The following is a 7,248-nucleotide window of genomic DNA, read 5'->3' as shown; positions in this document are numbered from 1 at the left end:
TGTGAGAGGGTGTGTGTGAGTGTAAAGGGGCACACGTCCCTGAGAGGGTGTGTGTGTGAGTGTAAAGGGGCACACGTCCCTGAGAGGGTGTGTGTGAGAGTGTAAAGGGGCACACGTCCCTGAGAGGGTGTGTGTGCGAGTGTAAAGGGGCACACGTCTGTGAGAGGGTGTGTGTGGGATGTAAAGGGGCACACGTCCCTGAGAGAGTGTGTGTGTGAGTGTAAAGGGGCACACGTCCCTCAGAGGGTGTGTGTGTGAGTGTAAAGGGGCACACGTCCCTGAGAGGGTGTGTGTGGGAGTGTAAAGGGGCACATGTCCCTGAGAGGGTGTATGTGGGAGTGTAAAGGGGCACACGTCTGTGAGAGGGTGTGTGTGGGAGTGTAACGGGGCACACGTCCCTGAGAGGGTGTGTGTGTGAGTGTAAAGGGGCACACGTCCCTGAGAGGGTGTGTGTGGGAGTGTAAAGGGGCACACGTCCCTGAGAGGGTGTGTGTGGGAGTGTAAAGGGGCACACGTCCCTGAGAGGGTGTGTGTGGGAGTGTAAAGGGGCACACGTCCCTGAGAGGGTGTGTGTGGGAGTGTAACGGGGCACACGTCCCTGAGAGGGTGTGTGTGTGAGTGTAAAGGGGCACACGTCCCTGAGAGGGTGTGTGTGGGATGTAAAGGGGCACACGTCCCTGAGAGGGTGTGTGTGGGAGTGTAAAGGGGCACATGTCCCTGAGAGGGTGTATGTGGGAGTGTAAAGGGGCACACGTCTGTGAGAGGGTGTGTGTGGGAGTGTAACGGGGCACACGTCCCTGAGAGGGTGTGTGTGTGAGTGTAAAGGGGCACACGTCCCTGAGAGGGTGTGTGTGGGAGTGTAAAGGGGCACACGTCCCTGAGAGGGTGTGTGTGGGAGTGTAAAGGGGCACACGTCCCTGAGAGGGTGTGTGTGGGAGTGTAAAGGGGCACACGTCCCTGAGAGGGTGTGTGTGGGAGTGTAACGGGGCACACGTCCCTGAGAGGGTGTGTGTGTGAGTGTAAAGGGGCACACGTCCCTGAGAGGGTGTGTGTGGGAGTGTAAAGGGGCACACGTCCCTGAGAGGGTGTGTGTGGGAGTGTAAAGGGGCACACGTCCCTGAGAGGGTGTGTGTGGGAGTGTAAAGGGGCACACGTCCCTGAGAGGGTGTGTGTGGGAGTGTAAAGGGGCACACGTCCCTGAGAGGGTGTGTGTGCGAGTGTAAAGGGGCCCATGTCCCTGAGAGGGTGTGTGTGGGAGTGTAAAGGGGAACACGTCCCTGAGAGGGTGTGTGTGGGAGTGTAACGGGGCACACGTCCCTGAGAGGGTGTGTGTGCGAGTGTAAAGGGGCACACGGCCCTGAGAGGGTGTGTGTGTGAGTGTAAAGGGGCACACGTCCCTGAGAGGGTGCGTGTGTGAGTGTAAAGGGGCACACGTCCCTGAGAGGGTGTGTGTGGGAGTGTAAAGGGCCAACGTCCCTGAGAGGGTGTGTGTGAGAGTGTAAAGGGGCACACGTCCCTGAGAGGGTGTGTGTGGGAGTGTAAAGGGGCACACGTCCCTGAGAGGGTGTGTGTGTGAGTGTAAAGGGGCACACGTCCCTGAGAGGGTGTGTGTGGGAGTGTAAAGGGGCACATGTCCCTGAGAGGGTGTGTGTGGGAGTGTAAAGGGGCACATGTCCCTGAGAGGGTGTGTGTGTGAGTGTAAAGGGGCACACGTCCCTGAGAGGGTGTGTGTGGGAGTGTAAAGGGGCACACGTCCCTGAGAGGGTGTGTGTGGGAGTGTAAAGGGGCACATGTCCCTGAGAGGGTGTGTGTGGGAGTGTAAAGGGGCACACGTCCCTGAGAGGGTGTGTGTGGGAGTGTAAAGGGGCACACGTCCCTGAGAGGGTGTGTGTGCGAGTGTAAAGGGGCACACGTCCCTGAGAGGGTGTGTGTGCGAGTGTAAAGGGGCACAAGTCCCTGAGAGGGTGTGTCTGGGAGTGTAAAGGGGCACACATCCCTGAGAGGGTGTGTGTGCGAGTGTAAAGGGGCACACGTCCCTGAGAGGGTGTGTGTGGGAGTGTAAAGGGGCACACGTCCCTGAGAGGGTGTGTGTGTGAGTGTAAAGGGGCACACGTCCCTGAGAGGGTGTGTGTGGGAGTGTAAAGGGGCACACGTCCCTGAGAGGGTGTGTGTGGGAGTGTAAAGGGGCACACGTCCCTGAGAGGGTGTGTGTTTGAGTGTAAAGGGGCACACGTCCCTGAGAGGGTGTGTGGGAGTGTAAAAGGGGCACACGTCCCTGAGAGGGTGTGTGTGCGAGTGTAAAGGGGCACACGTCCCTGAGAGGGTGTGTGTGGGAGTGTGAAGGGGCACACGTCCCTGAGAGGGTGTGTGTGTGAGTGTAAAGGGGCACACGTCCCTGAGGGGGTGTGTGTGAGTGTAAAGGGGCACAAGTCCCTGAGAGGGTGTGTGTGGGAGTGTAAAGGGGCACACGTCACTGAGAGGGTGTGTGTGTGAGTGTAAAGGGGCACACGTCCCTGAGAGGGTGTGCGTGGGAGTGTAAAGGGGCACACGTCCCTGAGAGTGTGTGTGTGCGAGTGTAAAGGGGCACACGTCCCTGAGAGGGTGTGTGTGCGAGTGTAAAGGGGCACACGTCCCTGAGAGGGTGTGTGTGCGAGTGTAAAGGGGCACACGTCCCTGAGAGGGTGTGTGTGCGAGTGTAAAGGGGCACACGTCCCTGAGAGGGTGTGTGTGGGAGTGTAAAGGGGCACACGTCCTGAGAGGGTGTGTGTGCGAGTGTAAAGGGGCACACGTCCCTGAGAGGGTGTGTGTGGGATGTAAAGGGGCACACGTCCCTGAGAGGGTGTGTGTGAGAGCGTAAAGGGGCACACGTCCCTGAGAGGGTGTGTGTGGGAGTGTAAAGGGGCACACGTCCCTGAGAGGGTGTGTGTGTGAGTGTAAAGGGGCACACGTCCGTGAGAGGGTGTGTGTGGGAGTGTAAAGGGGCACACGTCCGTGAGAGGGGGCGTGTGTGAGTGTAAAGGGGCACACGTCCCTGAGAGGGTGTGTGTGGGAGTGTAAAGGGGCACACGTCCCTGAGAGGGTGTGTGTGGGAGTGTAAAGGGGCACATGTCTGTGAGAGGGTGTGTGTGTGAGTGTAAAGGGGCACACGTCTCTGAGAGGGTGTGTGTGCGAGTGTAAAGGGGCACATGTCTGTGAGAGGGTGTGTGTGCGAGTGTAAAGGGGCACACGTCCCTGAGAGGGTGTGTGTGTGAGTGTAAAGGGGCACACGTCCCTGAGAGGGTGTGTGTGCGAGTGTAAAGGGGCACACGTCCCTGAGAGGGTGTGTGTGTGAGTGTAAAGTGGCACACGTCCCTGAGAGGGTGTGTGTGAGTGTAAAGGGGCACACGTCCCTGAGAGGGTGTGTGTGCGAGTGTAAAGGGGCACACGTCCCTGAGAGGGTGTGTGTGCGAGTGTAAAGGGGCACACGTCTGTGAGAGGGTGTGTGTGGGAGTGTAAAGGGGCACACGTCCCTGAGAGGGTGCGTGTGTGTGTAAAGGGGCACACGTCCGTGAGAGGGTGTGTGTGTGAGTGTAAAGGGGCACACGTCCCTGAGTGGGTGTGTGTGAGTGTAAAGGGGCACACGTCCCTGAGAGGGTGTGTGTGCGAGTGTAAAGGGGCACACGTCCCTGAGAGGGTGTGTGTGGGAGTGTAAAGGGGCACACGTCCCTGAGAGGGTGTGTGTGCGAGTGTAAAGGGGCACACGTCCCTGAGAGGGTGTGTGTGGGAGTGTAAAGGGGCACACGTCCCTGAGAGGGTGTGTGTGAGTGTAAAGGGGCACACGTCCGTGAGAGGGTGTGTGTGGGAGTGTAAAGGGGCACACGTCCCTGAGAGGGTGTGTGTGGGAGTGTAAAGGGGCACACGTCCCTGAGAGGGTGTGTGTGCGAGTGTAAAGGGGCACACGTCCCTGAGAGGGTGTGTGTGTGAGTGTAAAGGGGCACACGTCCCTGAGAGGGTGTGTGTGGGTGTGTAAAGGGGCACACGTCCCTGAGAGGGTGTGTGTGAGAGTGTAACGGGGCACACGTCCCTGAGAGGGTGTGTGTGCGAGTGTAAAGGGGCACACGTCCCTGAGAGGGTGTGTGTGCGAGTGTAAAGGGGCACACGTCTGTGAGAGGGTGTGTGTGCGAGTGTAAAGGGGCACACGTCTGTGAGAGGGTGTGTGTGCGAGTGTAAAGGGGCACACGTCTGTGAGAGGGTGTGTGTGGGAGTGTAAAGGGGCACACGTCTGTGAGAGGGTGTGTGTGGGAGTGTAAAGGGGCACACGTCCCTGAGAGGGTGTGTGTGTGAGTGTAAAGGGGCACACGTCTGTGAGAGGGTGTGTGTGCGAGTGTAAAGGGGCACACGTCCCTGAGAGGGTGTGTGTGTGAGTGTAAAGGGGCACACGTCTGTGAGAGGGTGTGTGTGTGAGTGTAAAGGGGCACACGTCTGTGAGAGGGTGTGTGTGGGAGTGTAAAGGGGCACACGTCCCTGAGAGGGTGTGTGTGCGAGTGTAACGGGGCACACGTCCCTGAGAGGGTGCGTGTGCGAGTGTAAAGGGGCACACGTCCCTGAGAGGGTGTGTGTGGGAGTGTAAAGGGGCACACGTCTGTGAGAGGGTGTGTGTGGGAGTGTAAAGGGGCACACGTCTGTGAGAGGGTGTGTGTGGGAGTGTAAAGGGGCACACGTCCCTGAGAGGGTGTGTGTGTGAGTGTAAAGGGGCACACGTCTGTGAGAGGGTGTGTGTGCGAGTGTAAAGGGGCACACGTCCCTGAGAGGGTGTGTGTGTGAGTGTAAAGGGGCACACGTCTGTGAGAGGGTGTGTGTGCGAGTGTAAAGGGGCACACGTCTGTGAGAGGGTGTGTGTGGGAGTGTAAAGGGGCACACGTCCCTGAGAGGGTGTGTGTGCGAGTGTAAAGGGGCACACGTCTGTGAGAGGGTGTGTGTGCGAGTGTAACGGGGCACACGTCCCTGAGAGGGTGCGTGTGCGAGTGTAAAGGGGCACACGTCCCTGAGAGGGTGTGTGTGGGAGTGTAAAGGGGCACACGTCCCTGAGAGGGTGTGTGTGTGAGTGTAAAGGGGCACATGTCTGTGAGAGGGTGTGTGTGGGAGTGTAAAGGGGCACACGTCCCTGAGAGGGTGTGTGTGTGAGTGTAAAGGGGCACATGTCTGTGAGAGGGTGTGTGTGTGAGTGTAAAGGGGCACACGTCCCTGAGAGGGTGTGTGTGAGTGTAAAGGGGCACACGTCCCTGAGAGGGTGTGTGTGCGAGTGTAAAGGGGCACACGTCCCTGAGAGGGTGCGTGTGTGCGAGTGTAAAGGGGCACACGTCTCTGAGAGGGTGTGTGTGGGAGTGTAAAGGGGCACACGTCCCTCAGAGGGTGTGTGTGGGAGTGTAAAGGGGCACACGTCCCTGAGAGGGTGTGTGTGGGAGTGTAAAGGGGCACACGTCCCTGAGAGGGTGTGTGTGCGAGTGTAAAGGGGCACACGTCCCTGAGTAGGTGTGTGTGGGAGTGTAAAGGGGTATACGTCCCTGAGAGGGTGCGTGTGCGAGTGTAAAGGGGCACACGTCCCTGAGAGGGTGTGTGTGCGAGTGTAAACGGGCACACTTCCCTGAGAGGGTGTGTGTGCGAGTGTAAAGGGGCACATGTCTGTGAGAGGGTGTGTGTGTGTGTGTGTGTAAAGGGGCACACGTCCGTGAGATGGTGTATGTGCGAGTGTAAAGGGGCACACGTCCGTGAGAGTGTGTGTGTGCGAGTGGAAAGGGGCACACGTCCGTGAGAGGGTGTGTGTGCGAGTGTAAAGGGGCACATGTCCGTGAGAGGGTGTGTGTGCGAGTGTAAAGGGGCACACGTCCCTGAGAGGGTGCGTGTGTGCGAGTGTAAAGGGGCACACGTCTCTGAGAGGGTGTGTGTGCGAGTGTAACGGGGCACACGTCCCTGAGAGGGTGTGTGTGGGAGTGTAAAGGGGCACACGTCCCTGAGAGGGTGTGTGTGTGAGTGTAAAGGGGCACACGTCCCTGAGAGGGTGTGTGTGTGAGTGTAAAGGGGCACATGTCTGTGAGAGGGTGTGTGTGTGAGTGTAAAGGGGCACACGTCTCTGAGAGGGTGAGTGTGCGAGTGTAAAGGGGCACACGTCCCTGAGAGGGTGTGTGTGTGAGTGTAAAGGGGCACACGTCCCTGAGAGGGTGTGTGTGGGATGTAAAGGGACACACATCCCTGAGAGGGTGTGTGTGGGAGTGTAAAGGGGCACACGTCCCTGAGAGGGTGTGTGTGTGAGTGTAAAGGGGCACACGTCCCTGAGAGGGTGTGTGTGTGAGTGTAAAGGGGCACACGTCCCTGAGAGGGTGTGTGTGTGTGTAAAGGGGCACACGTCCCTGAGAGGGTGTGTGTGCGAGTGTAAAGGGGCACACGTCTGTGAGAGGGTGTGTGTGTGAGTGTAAAGGGGCACACGTCCCTGAGAGGGTGTGTGTGCGAGTGTAAAGGGGCACACGTCTGTGAGAGGGTGTGTGTGGGAGTGTAAAGGGGCACACGTCCCTGAGAGGGTGTGTGTGGGAGTGTAAAGGGGCACACGTCCCTGAGAGGGTGTGTGTGCGAGTGTAAAGGGGCACACGTCCCTGAGAGGGTGTGTGTGCGAGTGTAAAGGGGCACACATCCCTGAGAGGGTGTGTGTGGGAGTGTAAAGGGGCACACGTCACTGAGAGGGTGTGTGTGGGTGTGTAAAGGGGCACACGTCCCTGAGAGGGTGTGTGTGCGAGTGTAAGGGGGCACACGTCCCTGAGAGGATGCGTGTGCGAGCGTAAAGGGACACACGTCCCTGAGAGGGTGTGTGTGTGAGTGTAAAGGGGCACACGTCCCTGAGAGGGTGTGTGTGGGAGTGTAAAGGGGCACACGTCCCTGAGAGGGTGTGTGTGTGAGTGTAAAGGGGCACACATCCCTGAGAGGGTGTGTGTGGGAGTGTAAAGGGGCACACGTCCCTGAGAGGGTGTGTGTGTGAGTGTAAAGGGACACACGTCCCTGAGAGGGTGTGTGTGGGAGTGTAAAGGGGCACACGTCCCTGAGAGGGTGTGTGTGTGAGTGTAAAGGGGCACATGTCTGTGAGAGGGTGTGTGTGGGAGTGTAAAGGGGCACACGTCCCTGAGAGGGTGTGTGTGTGAGTGTAAAGGGGCACATGTCTGTGAGAGGGTGTGTGTGTGAGTGTAAAGGGGCACACGTCCCTGAGAGGGTGTGTGTGAGTGT

Source organism: Chiloscyllium plagiosum, unplaced genomic scaffold (genome assembly GCF_037043375.1).
Source record: "Chiloscyllium plagiosum isolate Xiang-an unplaced genomic scaffold, Cpla_swu_hap1 HiC_scaffold_40, whole genome shotgun sequence".
Lineage (NCBI taxonomy): Eukaryota > Metazoa > Chordata > Chondrichthyes > Orectolobiformes > Hemiscylliidae > Chiloscyllium > Chiloscyllium plagiosum.
This window is presented reverse-complemented; position numbering follows the sequence as displayed.